A 21,591-nucleotide genomic window follows, 5' to 3' on the forward strand; every position below is an offset into this window, starting at 1 on the left:
AGCAGCAGATGCTGGTGCTGGTAGGTAGAACTTTTCTCAGAGGCTATTTGTTGGTGCCAAAGGAGACCCTCCTCCCTTTTGCTGGCATGCTAGTGGTGATGGGTAGTCTGGCCCTGGTGCTCTGCTATAGCCCCTGACAGGTCTGGCCACCTCCACCACCTTCTCCTCTGTTTCCTACATGGCATACAGAGTTATTTAAAACGGACTTAAGATCTTATGTTCAGATTCTTCCGGCGACTTCCCAATCTCTCTTAGAATCCATCTCAGGTTCTCATTGTAATCTTGAAACTCTACAGATGTCTCCCACCTCGTCCCCTACTTTTCCCCGGATCACTGCATGCCTGGTACCCACTGGGCTCCTTGCTGCTCATTGAACAGGTCTTGCACGCTTCTGTCTATGAACTTTGTGCTTGGTGCTCAACTCCCCGGCGGGAGCCTTCATTTTATTCAAGCCTCTGCTTCTGTGTCCCTTCCCTTGACATCTTCCTCTGAAGTTCAACTCCCTCTACCCTTCAAAAGTAAAGTCCTGCCGCTCTGTCCCATTGTCCTTTTTCAGTTTTCTTCAAGCGTTACCTGTCAATATATATCTCTTAATATGTGTACTTATTGCCAGTCTGCCCTACTAGAATGCCAGCTCCGAGAGATCAGGCACTTGCCTATCTCGTTCACTGTTGAATTCCCTAAACCAGTTATCTGGCACAAGTTTCACACAATACATATTTGTTGAATAAATGATTGATAGCCAGGCAGAAAGAAGTGTCAGAGGGCCACACAGTTGGGCACTTCAACTTTCTGCCTTTACCACCGTGCTTCCTTGCTTCAGTTACTGCCCCTTGTCTAACGCTCACGAGGTGTGACCTCTCTGGAAAAGAGCCCTTGGTCTCTAAGGAGGGAGCTGGTACAGGGAGGTCTCTTGACTGCTCAGGGTTGCAAAGGGACCCAGTAGTTAAATCACTCTCTACACATGCTCCTTTTCCCAGTCTCATGCCTACCCAACTCCCCTCCCACCCCGCCCTGCCATTCCTCACAGGTTCTCTGCAACAAATTGACTCACTCGATGATTGATATATCTGCCTACCTCTGTGGTGTTTTTCTAAGCTTCATCTTTTTTTCTATTCTCCAAAAATCCACTGAGATGCACTGAGCTGGTCTCCTCTCTCATTTTTTTCAACCTTATGGGTTTGCATTTTTTCTATTCCTGTCTTATTTTTATTTATTTATTTATTTATTAAAGATTTTAGTTATTTATTCGACAGAGACAGCCAGCGAGAGAGGGAACACAAGCAGGGGGAGTGGGAGAGGAAGAAGCAGGCTCATAGCGGAGGAGCCTGATGCGGGGCTCGATCCCATAACGCTGGGATCACGCCCTGAGCTGAAGGCAGATGCTTAACTGCTGTGCCACCCAGGCGCCCCTCTATTCCTGTTTTAGATTTTATTTATTTATTTGACAGAGAAAGAGAGCCAGCGAGAGAGGGATCACAAGCAGGGGGAGTGGGAGAGGAAGAAGCAGGCTTCTAGCGGAGGAGCCCGATGCAGGGCTCCATCCCAGCGCCCTGGGATCATGCCCTGAGCCGAAGGAAGATGCTTAACAACCGAGCCACCCAGGAGCCCCTACAAACTAGTTTTTTAAGGACATGTACTGTTAACTTTGTAAGGGGTTGAATTTGATAATTGAAGCAACAAATATGGCAGTATAAAAAATGAGCCCAACATAATAATACAATAACTATTAAGAATGTTGATTTTATTGGACACACCTGGGTTTAGCTCAGAAATTGCTTTGATGATCGTCTTTTGAGTCTTTTGCACTTGTGATGCATAGATAAACCTTTGTTGTTAGACCAATCTTAATTTCTAGTTGTCTGGTAACAGAGCTACTGGCTTACGCTTCTGTTGGAGACTCCATTTTATGAAGCGGGTAGATAAGAAACTAGCAATTTTATTTTGACTAATAAACATCAATTTCTGAACAGTTCTGGATCTACAGAAAAATTGATTGGAAAGTATAGTGGATTATCGTATATTTTCTCACTGCCTCCCCTCCCCCAGGTTTTGTTTATTATTGACATCTTGTATTAGTGTGATACACTAATGTTTCAATTGATGAGCCAATATTGATACTTTTTTTTTCTTTTTCTGTTTTTTAGGTTTTTTTTTTTTTTTTTTTTTTTTTATTTAAGAGAAGGAGAGAGAGAAGCAGACTCCTCACTGAGCAGGGAGCCTGACACAGGGCTCAATCCCAGAACCCTGAGATCAGGACCTGAGGAGAAGGCAGATGCTTAATTGACTAGATACCCAGGTGCCCCCATTGATACTTTCTTATTATAAATAAGTCCATAATTTATATTAAAGTTCACTCTTGGTGTACTTTCTATGGGTTTTAACAAATGTATAAGGACATGTATCAACCATTACAGTATCATAGGGTAGTTTCACTGCCCTAAACATTCCATACTCTACCTATTCATCCCTCTCTCTCGCCTGAGCTACTTGCAACCACAGATTCTTTTTTTAACTGTCTGTATAGTTTTGCTTTTTCTAGAATGTCATATGGTTAAAATTGTGTCACGTGTAGCGTTTTCAGATTTGCTTCTTTCAGCTAACTTTATGCATTTGAGCTTCATCCATACATTTTCATGGCTTGATATTCTTTTTATTTAATTGCTGAATAATATTCCATCGTTGGGGTGTACCACAGTTCACGTAGCTATTCACCTACTGAGGAACATCTTGGTTTCTTTTCTTTTCTTTTTTTTTTTTTTTAAGATTTTATTTATTTATTTGAGAGAGCATGAGAGAGCGAGCAGAGGGAGAGGGAGAAACAGGCTCCTCGCTGAGCAGGGAGCCAGATGTGGGGCTTGATCCCAGGACTCTCGAATCATGACCCCAGCGGAAGGCAGGAGCTTAACCAACTGAGCCACCCAGGCACCCTGACATCTTGGTTTCTTCCAAGTTTGGTCACTTATAAATAAAGCTGCCATAAATATGTGTGTGCACTGGGTAAATACCAAAGGTCATGTTTACTGGAGTTCAGTTTTTAAAACTGTTTCTAAAAGTTTCATTTAGCTACCATTTTGTACACTTGTCCTTACCTGAGTTTTTGGATAACTGCATCCTTACATTGTCAACACATATTTTAATACACTTTACCTTAAGATTACCAAAGGACATAAGCAATGGTTATTTTTCATTTACTGTAATTATATCTTTATATTCTTTTTTAAAACGTAATCTCTACCCACAACATGGGGCTCAAACCCACAACCCTGACATCAAGTGTTGCACGTTCTGCCAACTGAGCCAACCAGGCACCCCTATATGCTTGCATCTGATTTAGGATTGCCAGCGTAGGTGATCAGAACTTGAGTGTATGACTCACACAATTTGAATAGATTAACCTTCAGTTTAAAAAAACACAAATGAGCTCCTTTCCTTTAGATTTAGTGTAGTCATGGCTTTCTCCAGCCTGAACATGCTTCAGTTGACTAGAATGGGTACTTTCTTTTTGAAAAAGCAAAGTTTGGTTAGTGGGGATTCTTTTATTTAGCAATATTTCAAACAGTTTGGAAAACATTTTCTGGCAACCACCAAGTGTCCTGGGCCCCTCTTGATTTTCCCCATCCTTAACACAAATGTAGTGATCTTTCAAGGATTTTGACCCCTATTTATGGGGAAGGTAATAGAGACCAAGACATAGGCCTTGGGGCTCTCTGTGAGCATAGGCTGTAGACAGGTGTTATGCCCTTCAGGGGCTCCCCAGTGCTCCTGTTAGTGATAGATTTAGAATCCCTTTAAAGTATGTGAGTTCAGACTGATATTTCTCATTCAACTCTAACTTTACTAAGCCATTCTTTACTTTGTTCTAATGCTAAAATATTTTTAAATTAAATTTTACCTTTTTTGAACATGTAGAGATTTTTTTTTAATTGCCTCCACCAAAATAAGTTTAGAGGAGCTTCCTGTCAGTTAAGTGCCTTTGATCACCTTCTTAGAAGGTGCCTTTTTCCAAGCCAACATCCATTTCCAGAACCTTCAGACCCTCAAAGTCAATTTTTATTTTTATTTTTTTAAAGATTTTTATTTATTTATTTATTTATTTATTTATTTATTTATTTATTCATTTGACAGAGAGAGAGACAGCCAGCAAGAGAGGGAACACAAGCAGGGGCAGTGGGAGAGGAAGAAGCAGGCTCATAGCAGAGGAGCCCGACGTGGGGCTCGATCCCAGGACTCCGGGATCACGCCCTGAGCCAAAGGCAGAGGCTTAACGACTAAGCCACCCAGGCGCCCCTCAAAGTCAATTTTTAAAGCTCAATTAATTATAACACATATGCACAAATCACACAGCTTCAAGTCACAGTGCATTGGCAGAAAGCACCCTTGTCTGAAAAAGCAGAAGTTTTAACTCACACATACTAAGACGGAATTACTCACAGTCAACAGTGATAATAGTCAACCAGAGTGCCCATTAAAATGATATTTTCCTGTAATTGGTCTCCCTTTTGTGGTCTATGGGAAGGATTTAATTTCTGAAAATGTGAAGCTTTTCTCATCTTCTTTCTCCCTCTTCCCTCTTAATTGAAGAGGACACTCTCAGTTATTTTGTGCTATAAACTAGGACTTGCCCTAGTTACCAGAATCCTGGCTTTATCAGTGGTAGGGGGGGGCGCTGATTTGCCCATAGCTGTGGTGCCTTCCATGTTTAATCTTTCATGCCAGCCATGTGTCTCTACTCTGGCCATTTACCTCACTCCCAACCTGCTTTGTGAGCCAATGCTTTACTTTCATTTTTAATCCCTTTATGCATCTAGGGCAACAAATCCTCAGGCCTACGTGGAAGAATATCCTTCTAGGTCCACGGTGTTAAATTTTCTAGAGGGCCCTAGAATTCCCGGGCAGCCAGGTATCATGCCTCCCTTAGGTAGTCCTGACAATTGGGGGGCTTCATTCTCCCTGCTTTTATATCACTTTCCAAATACTGTAATGCTGCCACGGAGCTGCAGCGGTTATATAACGATTTTGAATTGATTTCCATCAAAAAAGTCATGCCCCCAGATTTTAAAGAAAGGCTTTACTTTATTACAGGACACAGTTGTATCAGTGAGTCTTTTTTTTTTTTTTTAAGATTTTTTTATTTTATTAATTTGACAGAGAGAGACAGCCAGCGAGAGAGGGAACACAAGCAGGGGGAGTGCGAGAGGAAGAAGCAGGCTCCTGTTGGAGGAGCCTGATGTGGGGCTTGATCCCAGAACGCCGGGATCACGCCCTGAGCCGAAGGCAGACGCTTAACGACTGCGCCACCCAGGCGCCCCTGTATCAGTGAATCTTAGAATCTTCTTGTCCTACCCTGAGTTCAGCAGCAGCCTGTAGGAAGTAGGCTCATCAAGTATGGAGAGTCCCTGAGCAGTGCTCCTCATTTTTTGTTGCCAACTGCTGCTTGACACAGAAAAGAGAGGCTACCCGCCCAAATACAGAGCATCCTTCCTGAGTGGCTCCTCTTCTGGCAATGGATTCTCATGGCCTTTGTACTGAACAGAAAGATCTCAGAACAACCATAGAAAGTCCATCTTCTAGCATCGTTATATCTTGTACTTTCCACACAATGTCCAATGTCTAAACCCAAACTCATGGCCTTCCCCTCCAGCCTGATATCTCCTGGTGACCACTCTGGATGAAATGCTACCATCTTCCACCTGGCAGGGCTGAAGAGCTAGGTCTTCTCATTTTTCAAGAGAAGCAGAAATGTCAGTTAGAGTCCTGGAGCACTTTCTGATGCCCCCTATAGCTCATCACCACCTTGCCCTGGATAACTTCCTGATATTGCTCCTTGCACCATGTCCACCACACTCTCTTGGCCACATCCCTGTGATCTTGCCCTTGGCCTCATATGACAGCCTCCTATGGACCATCTCTCAGCTTCCCCCTCCACAATAGTTGCTGTGCATGCCCATGTGCTGGCTCTTTGTTGGGTTCTATGGCCACAGCAGTAGACTCATGGTGCAGATTGTCCTGAGGGCAGAGACTGATGACAAAACAGAACCTTCTGTTAGTTAGTGACGTGTAAAGAATAAAACAGAACAACGGGATGGAGTGATGGTGAAGGACAGGAGTGATATGGGATCCTGTCTGATCTCAGCTGGCAGGGGAATTGAGGCAACATAAGCAGATAGCCAGGGTAGGGATGTTGTCAGCCAGCTGAGCTGACAAAAAGACACTGAGACTGGAACAGAGCATGCAAAAGTGAGGATTAGGTGGAGAGCATTTGACTTGCTGGGGAGCTACAGGGAGGCCAGAATGTGCTGGGGGCATAGGAGAAGGTGGGAAGAGAGGCCAGAGAGGTAGGCAGGGGCTGTGTAGACTCTGGGGAGGATATTGGGTTGGAATCCGAGTGAGATGGGAGCCATTGGAGGTTATCAGTAGTTTCCTCAGGAATCTTTCAGGTTGCCTGTGAGAAGAGACCACAGAGCAAGGAAGTTAGGGGGTTTGTAATGCTCCAGGTGGGAGAGATTGGTGGCTCGTACTAGGAAGGTGGGGGGTGGTGAGAAGCAATCAGATTCTGGGTATATCCACCTAAGTGTCTATCCAAACTAAGCCCATCACCCAGCCAGGGCAGACTTCTAAGCTCAATCATACCATATCACTCCTCCTTCAAAACTCAGCAGGAGAGTGTGTGAGGATGTCTATCCAATCACATAGGGCACTATTGTCAACTCCCGCCAGTTGCCTGGTGGGGATGCAGGGGTGAAGAGTTAGGTCTTCTCATTTTTCAGAAGAAGCAGAAATGTCAAATTTTTATGTGAAATCGTTCAAATCATACCTTTTAAAATAATGAAGTTCAAATGAGACATGTCACTGAGAGTTTGACTTCTGTTCATAGAAAGTAGTTGCAAAGTTTGCTGGATGAAAAAAGTGGTAGAATGAGTAGTCATAAAAAAGATGAAATATTTACACAGTTTAGGTTTTTTAAATATTACTGTCGGTCTTTAAACATTTTCCCTTGAAATAGCTAGGGAAAAGTATGAAACAGTGGTAGTGATTGTGACAGGAGGGGGTGAGGGGAAGATGGTGGAGGGCAAGCCCCCAGGGAAAGTGGGGTGTGTCAGGACCTCCAAAGGGAGGTGCGATTGAAGGGAGCCTTATGACAGCAGTCCTCACATGGTGTTGTAATCACCAGGCACTGTCCATGTCTGCCATTAGGTATAAGGACAAAGACAGGGAGGGCAAATAATTCTGGAGGAGGATTGGATTTGCATCCTTGACCTTGAAATGACGCTGTTCAGAAGAAGATGCTCTTGTTTCCAGCAATGACCAAGAGTCAGACACTTTGCTCATTATGAATGACCAATATTAAAGCATCCATAGTGGTTTCACCAGTAGTTTAAATCAATTTTATTATCTTTGACTATTTTTTCACTTAACAGCATTATGCTATCCCTCTACGAGGACAAGTGACATTTCAATGTTAGAGAGGCCAGGCTAGGTGGCCATTGTGGCCAGCCGATTTCATGACATGGAGATGTGGCAGGAAGACAGGGTCTGGGAGTCGGATGCCAGAAGCAGTGGTTGTATGATATGTTCACAGCATTTAATATATGTGAGACCCAGGGTTTGCTTTTAAGGATGAAATAAATATGCAACTTCTTGGCATGGTGCTTGTGTGCTCATATGTGCTCAATAAACAGTAACTGGCACAGAATTATCTTGACATAATTGGCCTCTTTCTTCCTTTGGTAAACAAAGACTATCCTCAGAATCCCCAACTTCTACGTTAATTTCTCACTGATACTCTAATACACTATACATAGTATACTGTTGGCTACTGATACATGAACCACTCAGCCTACAACTCACTGGGTCCTTAAACATTTATGCGACTAAGATGAATTTTAAGACTGGTTTGGAAAGGCAGCTTCTTGCCCTGTGTGATTACAGGAACATAAGCAGGGTTATCCAAGAACACCTTTCCAATCAGCTTACTGACGCCTGAAAGGTTAGAATGAGGAATTAATTTATTTAACTTTGTTTCATGTTAATTAATCTCCTTGGATTAAACCCGACAGCCATTTAGTGTGAATGATGTTGTTAGTGCTTTTTCTAAAAAGGGCTGGGTTGGGGAAATGGGTGAGACAGGGTGACACAGGGGACAAGACTGTGATGCTGGTGTGGCTGATGCAAACTTTGCCAACTACACTATCCATTCTGGATGGTCTGGTCTTTAATCTGGACATATCTAGCCACTATCTGCAGGCACAGAATGTACTGAAAGTTTCAGTCTCTGAGCTAGCTAGCACCTTATTTATATGTTGTGGTTTTGTTTTCAGATTAAAGTTACCAATTAGCACTATCCCCATAAGTATGTAATCTGGTATAATCTTCCTGGGAAACAATTTGGTTATATGCATCAAGAACTTTGAAATACTGTTCGATATATTTATTCAACTTCTAAAAGCCTCTTCTAAAGAAATAATCAGAAATTCTGAAAAAAAGATGTAGAAAATATTCATACTGGTGCATATGTTTTGTCGACACAAAAAAAGAAAGAAAGAAACATGATGTCTAACAGTAGAGGAAGAGTTAGACAAATTATGGTACATCTATGAAATAGTAATAGTAGTAGTATTTAAAATATGTCATAAGGAAGTCTTAATGACTTGAGGACTGTTTATACTGTAATGTTAAGTAGAACAAAGCAGGCTATAAAGCAGCATGTGGTATCACCTGCGTTGAGAGGGCCGCTACTGCTCTGCACAGGTGCTGTGCTTTGTGCTGAATTCATGCCTGGGATGAGTGTAGAGGGTGGCTGAGATTTAAATATGGCCAACATGGCTGGAGTACATGTTTATTGTTCTTGCCTAAGCAGTGTTCCTCTTACCTTCATTTAGTCTTAGAAACACTCTTCTCTGTGGAGCCCATTACACAAGGGTCAATGCAAAACTCGACCCTGATCAATTAGTGCTCCCCGTTTTCCTGCTTTGGTGATTGGATCTTGGGTGAACATGTGGTCAGCCAGGCAAGAGTTCTCCCAGGACCTTGGGCTAGATGCACTTTTCCACTGGGGGTGTGAGACTGCTGACAGGATGGTAGGCAGCAGCAGCTGGGAGCCACTAGTACCCTATGGTGCCCCGACTGAGAATCAGACCCAATGGAATCAGCGGAGAGAACATGGCATGGAGAGAAAGAGAACTATGGCATTTTCCTTGAAGACCTGGCTTCAGACCCGCCTAAAACCGCATCAAACACTTGAAATTTACAAATAAAGTGAGCCCAAAATTCCATTTTCAGTGCCACTTTCCCATTTCAAATGACTTGTCATTTGCCATCAGAAGAATCCTCTTGAAAAAGGACTTTGGGGTTTCAGATGCTTAGTTGTAGGCTATTTCTGATTGGCTGCGAAAATGAACTCATAGAGTATTAGTTCGCACTAACCAGACTACCATGTCCAGGAAGGTGACCAACCTGACTTAATTGGTGAAAATCACACACGGCATTGGGGTGGGTTTTGGGCACCAGACTGCAGGAGGGAGTTGATCAGCCAGGAGTGTCTGGAGGAGAATGGCCAGGGTGCTGAGGGAACTCAAGCCCACAGCATCTGAGAAATGGGTGAGAGAACCATGGCTGTCTGGAGAGGGAAAGCATGGCAGGCAGGAAAGCTGACTTCAAGCAGGGATTCATGTAGAAGAAGATGTCCTCTTGCTCTGGCACAAGAGCCGGGGCAATGGGAAGAAGACTGCTTGGACCCTAGTCTCAGCTGAGTGCAAGACCCAGCTTTCCAAAACTCAGCATGGGCCACAGGGCTGCCCAAGAATGCAGTGAGTTTGAGGACAGTTGGAAAACCACTTGGCAAGAATGTAGTTGAGCGATTTCTGAGACTGGTTTACCTTCAGGGCACTTCCCCGGAGATTGTAAAATTCTATAAAAAAGTCAAGCTATTGGCTCTTTCTTTAACTGAGATTAGCTGGCAGCTAGCTGGGAACAAGTTGCCTGCTTAATATTTTTGGCCTAATCAAAGGTTGGCCTTGATTCTAAATGTTTTTAAATCACTCCTTCAGTGGCCAAGTGAACTGAAGGGAGGGTCTTGCCCAAAAAAACTAAAACAGAATAAGTTGGGCTTTCTACCATTCTTCACAGCCCTTGGTCTTTCAAATCACACTTATCTGTTTTGACTTTCCAATGTTTTCCATGGGTGAGGGGACCATGGCCATGGTGAGGTGGGCTGACCTGAGATTTCACCTGGAGAAGGCAGGATGAAGCTAGTGGGAACTATAGCAGCCCAAAACACCCAGTTTTGTTGTTGTTGTTGTTGTTGTTGTTGTTGTTTTCATGGGAACCCTCTTCTTCCTGAGCTATCAAATACTCCCATGGGAAATTCAAGTCCAGTGAGAATTGAGACTTTGATTCATAGGTGTGATGCCTGTGCCTGGCTCAGGGCTTGACACATAGTAGGAACTCAAGAAGTATTCATTGAATGAAAGCATGAAGGGTTTTTGTTTTGTTTTGTTTTGTTTTGTTTTTTTAAGTTTTAGTTTTAGTTCTATCCGCATCATTGCAAATGGCAAGATTTCATTTTTCCTTTGATGGCTGAGTAGTATCCCATTGTATATATACACTGCATCTTCTTTACCCATTCATCTATCAATGGGTATCTCAGCTCTTTCCATAGTTTGGCTATTGTGGCTATTGTGGACATAAACATTGGGGTGCAGGTGCCCCTTTGGATCACTACATTTCTATCTTTGGGGTAAATACCCAGTACTGCAATTGCTGGGTCATAGGGTAGCTCTATTTTCAACTTTTTGAGGAACCTCCATACTGTATTCCAGAATGACTGCACCAGCTTGCATTCCCATCAATAGTCTAAGAGGGTTCTCCTTTCTCCACATCCTCGCCAGAATCTGTCGTTTCCTGACTTGTTAGTTTTAGCCATTCTGACTGCTGTGATGTGGTATCTCATTGTGGTTTTGATTTGTATTTCCCAGAGTCAGTGATGTGGAACATTTTTTCATATGTCTGTTGGTCATTTGTATGACTTCCTTGGAGAAAGGTCTGTTCATGTCTTCCTCCCATTTCTTTCAATTTTTTTTTTAAAGATTTTATTTATTTATTCGACAGAGATAGAGACAGCCAGCGAGAGAGGGAACACAAGCAGGGGGAGTGGGAGAGGAAGAAGCAGGCTCGTAGCGGAGGAGCCTGATGTGGGGCTCCATCCCATAACGCCGGGATCACGCCCTGGGCCGAAGGCAGACGCTTAACCGCTGTACCACCCAGGCGCCCCCTTCCTCCCATTTCTTGATTGGATTATTTGTTCTTTGGGTGTTGAGTTTGATAAGTTCTTTATAGTGGGTACTAGCCTTTATCTGATATGTCATTTGCAAATATCTTCCTCCGTTCTGTCGATTATCTTTTGGTTTTGTTGACTGTTTCCTTTACTGTGCAAAAGTTTTTTATCTTGATGAAGTCCCAATAGTTCACTTTGCCTTTGTTTCCCTTGCCTTTGGAGATGTGTCTAGCAAGACGTTGCTTCAGCTGAGGTCAAAGAGGTTGCTGCCATGGGGCGCCTGGGTGGCACAGCGGTTAAGCGTCTGCCTTCGGCTCAGGGCGTGATCCCGGCGTTGTGGGATCAAGCCCCACATCAGTCTCCTCTGCTGGGATCCTGCTTCTTCCTCTCCCACTCCCCCTGCTTGTGTTCCCTCTCTCGCTGGCTGTCTCTATCTCTGTCAAATAAATAAATAAAATCTTTAAAAAAAAAGAAAGAGGTTGCTGCCTATGTTCTCCTCTAGGATTTGGATGGATTCCTGTCTCACATTTAGGTCTTCCAGCCATTTTGAGTTTATTTTTGTGTATGGTCTAAGGAAATGGTCCAGTTTCATTCTTCTGCATGTGGCTGTCCAATTTTCCCAGCACCATTTGTTGAAGAGACTGTCTTTTTTCCATTGGATAAGCTTTGCTGCTTGGTCGAAGATTAGTTGACCATAGAGTTGAGGGTCCAATTCTGGGTTCTCTGTTGTGTTCCAGTGATCTAGGTGTCTGTTTTTGTGCCAATACCATGCTGCCTTGTTGATTATAGCTTTGTAATACAGCTTGAAGTCCAGAATTGTGATGCCACCAGCTTTGGTTTTCCTTTTCAACATTCCTTTGGCTATATTGGTTTTTTTTTTTTTTTTCTGGTTCCATATACATTTTAGGATTGTTTGTTCCAGCTCTGTGAAAAATGCTGACTATATTTTGATAGGGATTGCATTGAACGTATCGATTGCTCTAGGAAGCATAGACATTTTAACAATATTTGTTCTTCCAATCCATAAGGATGGAATGTTTTCCTTTTCTTTGTGCTTTCCTCAATTTCATTCATAAGTGTTCTATAGTTTTCAGAGTACAGATCTTTTAGCTCTTTGGTGAGGTTTATTTCCAGGTATCATATGACTTTTAGTGCAATTGTAAATGGGATCAATTCCTTGATTTCTCTTCTTCTGCCTCATTGTTAGTATATAGAAATGCAACTGCTTCTGCACACTGATTTTATATCCTGAGACTTTGCTGAATTCCTGTATCAGTTCTAGCAATTTCCTCGTGGAGTCCTTCGGGTTTTCTACATAGAGTATCATGCCATCTGGGAAGAGTGAAAGTTTGACTTCTTCTTTGCCAATTTGAATGCTTTTTATTTCTTTTTATTGTCTGATTGCTGAGACTAGGACTTCCGGTACTATGTTGAACAACAGTGGTGGGAGTGGACATCCCTGTTGTGTTCCTGACCTTATGTGAAAAGCTCTCAGTTTTTCCCCACTGAGGATAATATTCGTTGTGGGCTTTTCATATATGGCTTTTGTGATATTGAGGTATGTTCCCTCTACCCCTACACTGCAGAGTTTTAATCAAGAAAGGATGCTGTATTTTGTCAAATGATTTTTCTGCATCTATTGAGAGGATGATATGGTTCTTGTCCTTTCTTTTATTAATGTGGTATATCACATTGTTCGATTTGCAGATGTTGAACCACTCTTGCAGCCCAGGAATAAATCCACTTGGTCGTGGTGAATAATCCTTTCAATGTACTGTTGGATCCTATTGGCTAGTATCTTGGTGAGAAATTTTGTATCCATGTTCAACAGGGATATTGGTCTGTAATTCTCCTTCTCAGTGGGATCTTTGTCTGGTTTTAGGATCAAGGTAATGCTGCCTCATAGAATGAGTGTGGAAGTTTTCCTTCTATTTCTATTTTTTGAAACAGCTTCTGAAGAATAGGTATTAATTCTTCTTTACATGTTTGGTAGAATTCTGCTGGGAGTCCATCTGACCATGGACTCCTGTTTGTTGGGAGACTTTTTTTTTTTTTAAAGATTTTTATTTATTTATTTGACAGAGATAGAGACAGCCAGCAAGAGAGGGAACACAAGCAGGGGGAGCGGGAGAGGAAGAAGCAGGCTCATAGCGGAGGAGCCTGATGTGGGGCTCGATCCCATAACGCCGGGATCACGCCCTGAGCCGGAGGCAGGCGCCCAACCGCTGTGCCACCCAGGAGCCCCTGAGAGACTTTTGATTACTGTTTCAATTTCCTTGCTGGTTATAGGTCTGTTCCAGTTTTCTATTTCTTCCTGTTTCAGTTGTGGTAGTTTATATGTTTCTAGGAATGCATCCATTTCTTCCAGATTGCCTCATTTGTTGGCATATAATAATATTCTCTTAGAGTTGTTTGTATCTCTTTGGTGTTGGTTGTGATCTCTCTTCCTTCATTTGTGATTTTGTTTATTTGGGTCCTTTCTCTTTTCTTTTTGATAACTCTGGCTAGGGGTGTATTGATCTTATTAATTCTTTCAAAGAACCAGCTCCTAGCTTGCTTGATCAGTTCTCCTGGTTTTTTGATTTCTATATCATTGATTTCTTTTTTTTTTTTTTTAAAGATTTTATTTATTTATTCGACAGAGATAGAGGCAACCAGCAAGAGAGGGAACACAAGCAGGGGGAGTGGGAGAGGAAGAAGCAGGCTCATAGCAGAGGAGCCTGATGTGGGGCTTGATCCCACAACGCCGGGATCACGCCCTGAGCCGAAGGCAGACGCTTAACCGCTGTGCCACCCAGGCGCCCCTATATCATTGATTTCTGCTCTAATCTTTACTATTTCTCTTCTCCTGCTGGATTTAGGCTTCATTTGCTGTTCTTAGGTTGTGTATTTGAGACTTTCCTTGTTTCTTGAGGAAGGCCTCTATTGCTATATACTTCCCTCTTAGGACCGCCTTTGTTGGATCCCAAAGGTTCTGAACTGTTGTGTTTTCACTTTCATTTGCTTCCATGTATTTTTAAAATTCTTCCTTAATTTTCTGGTTGACCCATTCGTTTTTTAGTAGGATGTTCTTTAACCTCCATGTATTTGTGTTCCTTCCAATTTTTTTCTTATGGTTGGCTTCAAGTTTTGAAGCATTGTGGTCTGAAAATATGCATGGTATAAACTCTGTCTTTTTGTACCAGTTGAGACCTGATTTGTGAACCAGTGTGTGATCTCTTCTGGAGAATGTGACCTGTGCACTCGAGAGGAATGCGTTTTCTGCTGCTTTAGGATGAAATGCTCTGAATATATCTGTGAAGTCCGTCTGGTCCAGTGTGTTATTCAAACCCCTTGTTTCCTTGTTGATCTTCTGCTTAGATGATCTGTCCATTGCTGTGAGTGGGGTGTTCAAGTCTCCTACTATTACTGTATTATTATCAATGAATTTCTTTAATTTTATTATTAATTGGTTTCTATATTTGGCTGCTTCCAAGTTATGGGCATAAATAGTTACACTTGTTAGATCTTCTTGTTGGATAGACCCTTTTTTTATGATATTGTGTCCTTCTTCATCTCTTAATATAGTCTTTGGTTTGAAATCTAGTTTGTCTGATAGAAGGATGGCTACGCTGACTTTCTTTTGATATCCATTGGCATGATAAGTGGTTCTCTACCCCCTCACTTTCAATCTGGAGATGTCTTTGGGTCTAAAATGAGTCTCTTGTAAGCAGCATATCGATAGGTCTTGTTTTGTTTTGTTTTGATATCCTATGTCTTCTGATTGGAGCATTTAGTCCATTAACATTCAGAGTAATTATTGAACGATATTAATTTAGTGCCATTGTATTACCTGTAAAGTCACTGTTCCTATAGATTCTCTGTTCCTTTCTGGTCTTTGTTACTTTTGGGCTTTCTCCCCGCTCAAAGGATCCCCTGTGATAGTTATTGCAGGGCTGGTTTAGTGTTCACAAATTCCTTTAGTTTTTGTTTGTCCTGGAAACTCTTTACCTCTCTTTTTGTTCTGATTGACAGCCTTGCTGGATAAAGTATTCTTGACTGCATATTTTTGCTGTTTAGCACCTTGAATATATCATGTCAGTCCTTTCTGGCCTGCCAGGTCCTGTAGACAGTTCTGCTGCCAGCCTTATGCTACCCTTGTAGTTTAAGGACCTCTTGTCCCAAGATGCTTTCAGGATTTTCTCTTTATCTGTGAAATTTGCAGGCTTCCCTATTATACGCTGATGTGTTGACCTACTTTTATTGATTTTTGAGGGGGGTTCTCTGTGTCTCCTGGTCTTGAATGCCTATTTCCTTTCCCAGAGTAGGGATGTTCTCAGCTATTTGTTCAAAGAAACCTTCTGCCCCTCTGTCCTTCTCTTCATCTTCTGGGACCCCTATAATCCAGATATTATTTCACTTTATGAAATTGCTGAGTTCTCCAAGTCTCCCTTTGTTATCCAATAGTAGTCTTTCTCTCTTCTTTTCAGCTTCCTTATTTTCCATCATTTTATCTCTTTTATCACTGACTCTCTCTGCTGCCTCATTTATCTTCATTTTTATAACCTCCATTTGGGACTGCATCTCTTACTAGCATTTTCAATATTGGCCTGACTAGATTTTAATTTTTATTTGTACAGTAAGGGATTCTCTAGTATCTTCTATGCTTTTTCCAAGCCCAGCTAGTATCTTTATAATCATTGTTTTAAATTCTATTCAGACATCTTATATCCATATTGATTAAATCCCTGGCAGTGAGTACTACCTCCTGTTCTTTCTTTGGGGTAAAGTTCTCCATTTTGTCAATTTGTCCAGAAAAGAATAGAATAAAGAAAAGAGAAAAGACAACAATAACAACAATGACAACAGAAAAAACAAAACAAACCAGAAAAAAAAAAATCAAACAAGAAACAAAACAATACAAAACAGAAAAGTAGTACCTGGGTGTGTTTTGGGGTGCTTGTTATAAGAAACTAGATCCCAAAATAGGAAAAAAAGAAAAACTCATATATATACAAAAATAAAATAAAATGGAATGAAATCTTCAAAAATAAAAAATATATAACATATGTAAAAATTAAAAAAGATAAAAAGAATTAAAAAAAATCAGAAAAAAATTAGAAAATAGCTGAATAAATAATAGCGAAAGACTAAAGAACAACAACAAAAAAACCAAAAAACAAAACACGAATGCTATACACTGTTTTCCCCAAGAGTTGAAGTTTTGCAGACTTCTATTGTCAGTAAACTTGGTGGGAGCCAGTTGGTTGTGTTGGTCTTCTGAGCCAGTTGGTTGTGCTGGGGTACGGGCCCAAAAAGGAGCAAAAGAAAAACTCATGTATATATACAGAAAAACAAAATAAAATAAAAGAATAAAATAAAATAAATATTTATTGCTCTGTACTCTTGCCCTTGTGGAAATGTGCCTCACTTGCCAGGGTGCTGGGCTCTGTGTAAGTGGCTCCGGATTATGCTATGTGGCCCTTTTTTGCTCCCTGAAGGGTTTCAGCACCGATGCGGGGGGATGAATATGGTGGTGCCCCACTCGCGGCCCCGGAAATGAACATTTTTGTCCCCCATTCTTCAGTGAGCCCTCACAGAAAAGCAGTCAATCCCTCTTGTCTCCCTGGTTTCTGTCCGAACTCTGTGTTTACCTGGCCTGTGACTGAGCATTTTTATCTGAAGTACGCAACTGAGTTTCAAGGTTTAAATTTTACGGACTCCTGGGGTACAGACCTGCACTGTTCCTTCTGGGGGAGGGAGGGGGTCTCCCTGTGCTTCTGCCTTTTGTTCGGCCCCTGTTTGGAGAGTGGTCGTTCGACCGGGCAGCGGTTCACAATTTATGGCAACAGAGAGCAGAAAGCCGACACCTAGATTCGCTGTTTTTAGCCAGCTTCCCTGCTCCTATGCCTGGGAACTCTGCTGTACTCAGGAATCCTGTTCCTCTTATGACCCTGGGGATCCTGAGACCGCACTGTCCCACCTGGGATTCCACCCCATTTTGCCACCTGAGCACCTTTAAGCCAGGGACGTCCCCCACTGTAGCAGACTTCTACAAGTTCTGATTTTGCCCCCCCCCCGCCCCCGCTGCTTATAATACTTTGTGGTAGCCTCCTTAAGCTGGCTCCCTCCCCTCCACTGTATCCTCTGATCTATCACCCCAGATTCAAGTCTCCACATGCACCTCCTACCTTTCAAAAAGTGTAAGTCTCCACACCACCTACCTTCCAAAAGCTTTCTTATTTGTAGAATTACAGTGTTTCTTTTCTCAGACCTCTGATTGATTTCGCAGGTGTTCAGAATGTTTTGATAACTATTTAGCTATATTTGAGGGACCCGACAAACTTAGGGTCACCTACTCCCCTGACATCTTAACTCCTCCCTTGCAATTTTAGATTTTTAAAACTGCTGTGCGGTCTTCCATTATATGAGTTTACCACGATTCATTTTTATTCTTTTTCCACTGGTGGACATTTGTGTTGTTTTCAGTCTTTTTCTTTTTAATGTAAGTACATTCTTGTACTTACATTTTGGCAGACATGTGGACACATTTTTCCTGTGTTCTCTTGGGAGTGGAATTGCTGGGTATGCAAGTTCTAGTTGTTTCACATCCTTGCGAACATTTCAAATTGTCAGTCTTTTAATTTTGCCATTTCAGTGGATGTGCTATTTCATTATGGTTTTAATTTATATTTCCTTAATGAGTCGAGTATATTTTCATGTGCTTATTGGCTATTTAGTATCTTCTTTGATAAAATATCTTTTCAAGTATTTGCCCATTTTGGGGGGGAACCCCTTTCCTTAAAGAAAGCTAGATTGAGGGGGTTATGTTCTCTTAAACAAGCAAAGAGAGGGAGATACACAGATGTATGTGTTAGGTTTTTTCTCGTCGCCAATGAAATCAAGACCGCAAGGCAAACGTGGTTCAAGGGATGAACTTTATTGCAAGCACCCTCCGGCGAGGTTCCGCGACTCAGGAAAGAGCAGTATGAATTGGGGAAGTCGCGCCCAGGGCAAGACAGCGAGGGTTTTTATTGGGTATTGCGGGGGGTGAGGAAAGTCGGTAGGACGGGTTTCGGTTTCCCGCCTAGGTTTTGGATTAAATCTTGGCGGGAGAGTCGGCCATCTTGGCGGGAGAGTCGGCCATCTTGGGTGTCTTGGCCCCTTTTTCTCGGCCAGCCCAACAGTATGATTCTTAACAGTCAGGGTTAGATCACAAGACTCTTCGTAGGTGACACAGAATCAGGATTTATGCTAGGCAATAGTGAGACACCCATGGAAGGCCATAGAATCTGGGTCTGGCAGGCCTGGTAAGTTGGCAGGAAAACTGACCATGAAGTGACCAAGAGGAAGGGGAAGACTGGCACACAGAGGGACAACCTGGAACCCACGAAGACAAACAAATCATGGTAGTCTTTTGTCCCTTGAACTTCAATAACACAGGCAATGTGTAGAAGAGGCTGGCACCCTTCACCACAGGGCTATTGCATATTACACCTGACCCAGGATCCTAAGAGGACAAAGGGACAGAGAGAAAGCAGGTTAGGGACATGTGTGGGCTTCTCAGTGCGTTTTGCCCCATGCTACCCTGCAGGAGTACCAGCTACTGCTTAGTTCCTCTGACAGCATCCCTAACCTGTATTTTATTTTATTTTATTTTATTTTATTATTTTATTTTATTATTTTATTTTATTTTATTTTATTTTATTTTATTTTATTTTATTTTTTATTAAGTAGGCTCCACACTGGTTGTGAGCCAATGCAGGGCTTGAACTCATGACCCTGAGATCAAGACCTGAGTGGAGATCAAGAGTTGAACCCTTAATCGACCAAATCATCAAGGGTCCCCACATCCCTAGCCTGTATTTAAAAAAAAAAAAAAAAAAAAAAAGATTAAGAAAAACAATTTAGGTGATACAAAAAAACTTTAACATTTCATGAAATGGATAGTTTCTTTTTGCAGAACTGCAAAATGGGGCAAAGACAAGAAGGTTTTATAGGGTAAAGTATAAAGAAGAAGGAAAAAACAAATGGGAAATACTTGACTGGCTTGTTTGGAGTGAGAAGGCCCAGCGTTGACTTGGCAGTTGAGGACTGGCTGACTGAATATACTGCGTTTCAGGTGAGGGAGATGAAAGTTATCCAAGTTTCTCATTTGCTGATGGGGCACCCAGGGCAGGAGTGGCTCCCTCTTGGGTCTAGACATTTATTTCAAGCCCTGGAACCCCATAGGAGGGGAATTCTGGGATGCATGGATCCAGCATGGCTAAATTGTCAGGGTACAAAATCACCAGAGAGCCTGTCTTTGCTGACAAGGGAAAGGACTAAAGGAAGCTAATATTTATGGAATACATTTCGGGCCAGGTACTGCGCTAAGTCGTGAACTTGATAGTTAGGAGTTCGTAAGGAGCTGCGTGCACCAGGTGTCAGGAAAGCAATGGAATAGGGTGGGGCTGCGGCAGCCTCTTTACACTCGGCTTTTGGTCGTGCATCACATCCCCAAAGCCCAGGGAGGTATCAGTGAACCCTGAGATGCCCTGCCCTGGTGTGGGTTACTTGGGGGCCACCTGGACACCAGAAGTGGCAGAAGCAGAGGCAGAAGCTGTGAGCTGCTGTGACCCTAACAGACTGAGGGGATTTTACTGTACTTCAGTAGTTGTAAATGGTTTGAAACTACATGTGTCATCGATCAGGAATTGTTCCATCATTTTTTTAAAAGATTTTATTTTATTTTTAAAAATAATCTGTACACCCAACGTGGGGCTTGAATTTAAGATTAAGAGTCACATGCTCTACCAAATAAATGAGCCAGCCAGGTGCCCCATTGTTTCATCATTTTTGTTAACCGCTGTATGTTATGTTTAAACATAACATACATAGATATGTTTGGATGGGTAATCTTTGAAGTGATCATTTACATTTTTTTCTTGCTGTATTTTTGCTTTTCCTTTGCCCCACCCCTTTCCCTTCACGGAGAAAGAACAGATACTGTTTTTGTTTTTCCCAGGAAGAGTATTGCAGCAAGGCTGAAAGCAGAAGTTGCCTGCAAAACATTTTCTTTTCTGTCTTTTGTGATTTTAAACTTAAGGGGAGCAGAACATACCACCCCCAAATATGCCTCTTTCGCATAAGGATTATTTTAGGCTGATTATTTTTTTTAAAAACAGCAGGCATGAGAGCAGCTCTGAAAACCAAGCAGAAGTTACCCTTTTGTAGGAGACATTTACATGTATAAGGGAAATCTCCATTTGTAAGGGTGTCTCCCTCTCTGTACTAGGAAGAGAGGGGTGACTCTGAGTCTCTGAAAACTATTCTCAATGAAGGCAAAGACTTAAATATGCATAACAACCCTACCCTTGTTTACTGTGCTTTTCGTGATCACCTCCCATAACTGGTCTCCCCCTACCTACATCTTTTGTCTTTAGCTGGAGATGTTATTTAAGGGCATGGCTTGGGCCATTTAGAGAGTTACTTGGTTTTCTTGGGTCTCTCCCATGTACACGGGGGGGGGGCGGTTTGGCAGGTTACTAAATTTTTGTTTTTCTCTCATTAACCTGCCTTTTTATTACAAAAGTGTCTTAGCCAAGAACCTAGAAGGGTGGAGGTAAAATTATGTTTCCTCCCGCACAAAACCTACACCCATAGAGGAGTCAAATGTGTGCGTTCTGGAGTAGTGGGGATGGCACGATCCCAAAGAGGTTAATATGTATGTAGATGGGGACATGGCCAACCTCACAACAGACCCCATGAGGTAGGAATTATTATCTCTGGTTTACAGACTGAACTCTGAGACAGTCTGATGTGCAGAGTAAATGAGGAAATGTGCCTACGAAATTGAGAAATATCCCCCAAATACGGGACAGATCCTTGTTTCCTGGAGCTGTGCTCCTCCATGGATTCTGGTCCTAAGTATTTATCCAGACTGGGACTCTCACTTTCCCAGCAGAAACTGCAATTCAAGTTTCTCTTTCTTACTTCCTCCTCTCCATTTCTTATTTAAATTAAAAAGTACAAAGAGTAGTAAGGATAATTTTGAATAGCTTAAGTTTCATCTAAATGTTATGCAGGAGATCAAAGTAACAGAATTATGTTCTCTGATTCACGTATATTTTGTGGTCAGTTGGAGCCCTCAGAATCTTTTTTTTTTCAACATTTGTTCATTGTGGTGTCTAAATGTGGTGTCTCTCCTGATGGGATGGGGACTCCCAAATGTGGGGGCGATGATTGGGGTAGAAGATGGTGACACTGGCAGTGAAAGAATTCACCTGAGGCAGAACAAAGAAGATACAAATTTATTAAATATACTGCAAGAGAGTGGTGGGCAGGACAGAGGAGGA

Source organism: Ursus americanus, chromosome 30 (assembly GCF_024610735.1).
Source record: "Ursus americanus isolate L20-20 chromosome 30, mUrsAme1.1.p, whole genome shotgun sequence".
In the NCBI taxonomy this organism is placed as follows: domain Eukaryota; kingdom Metazoa; phylum Chordata; class Mammalia; order Carnivora; family Ursidae; genus Ursus; species Ursus americanus.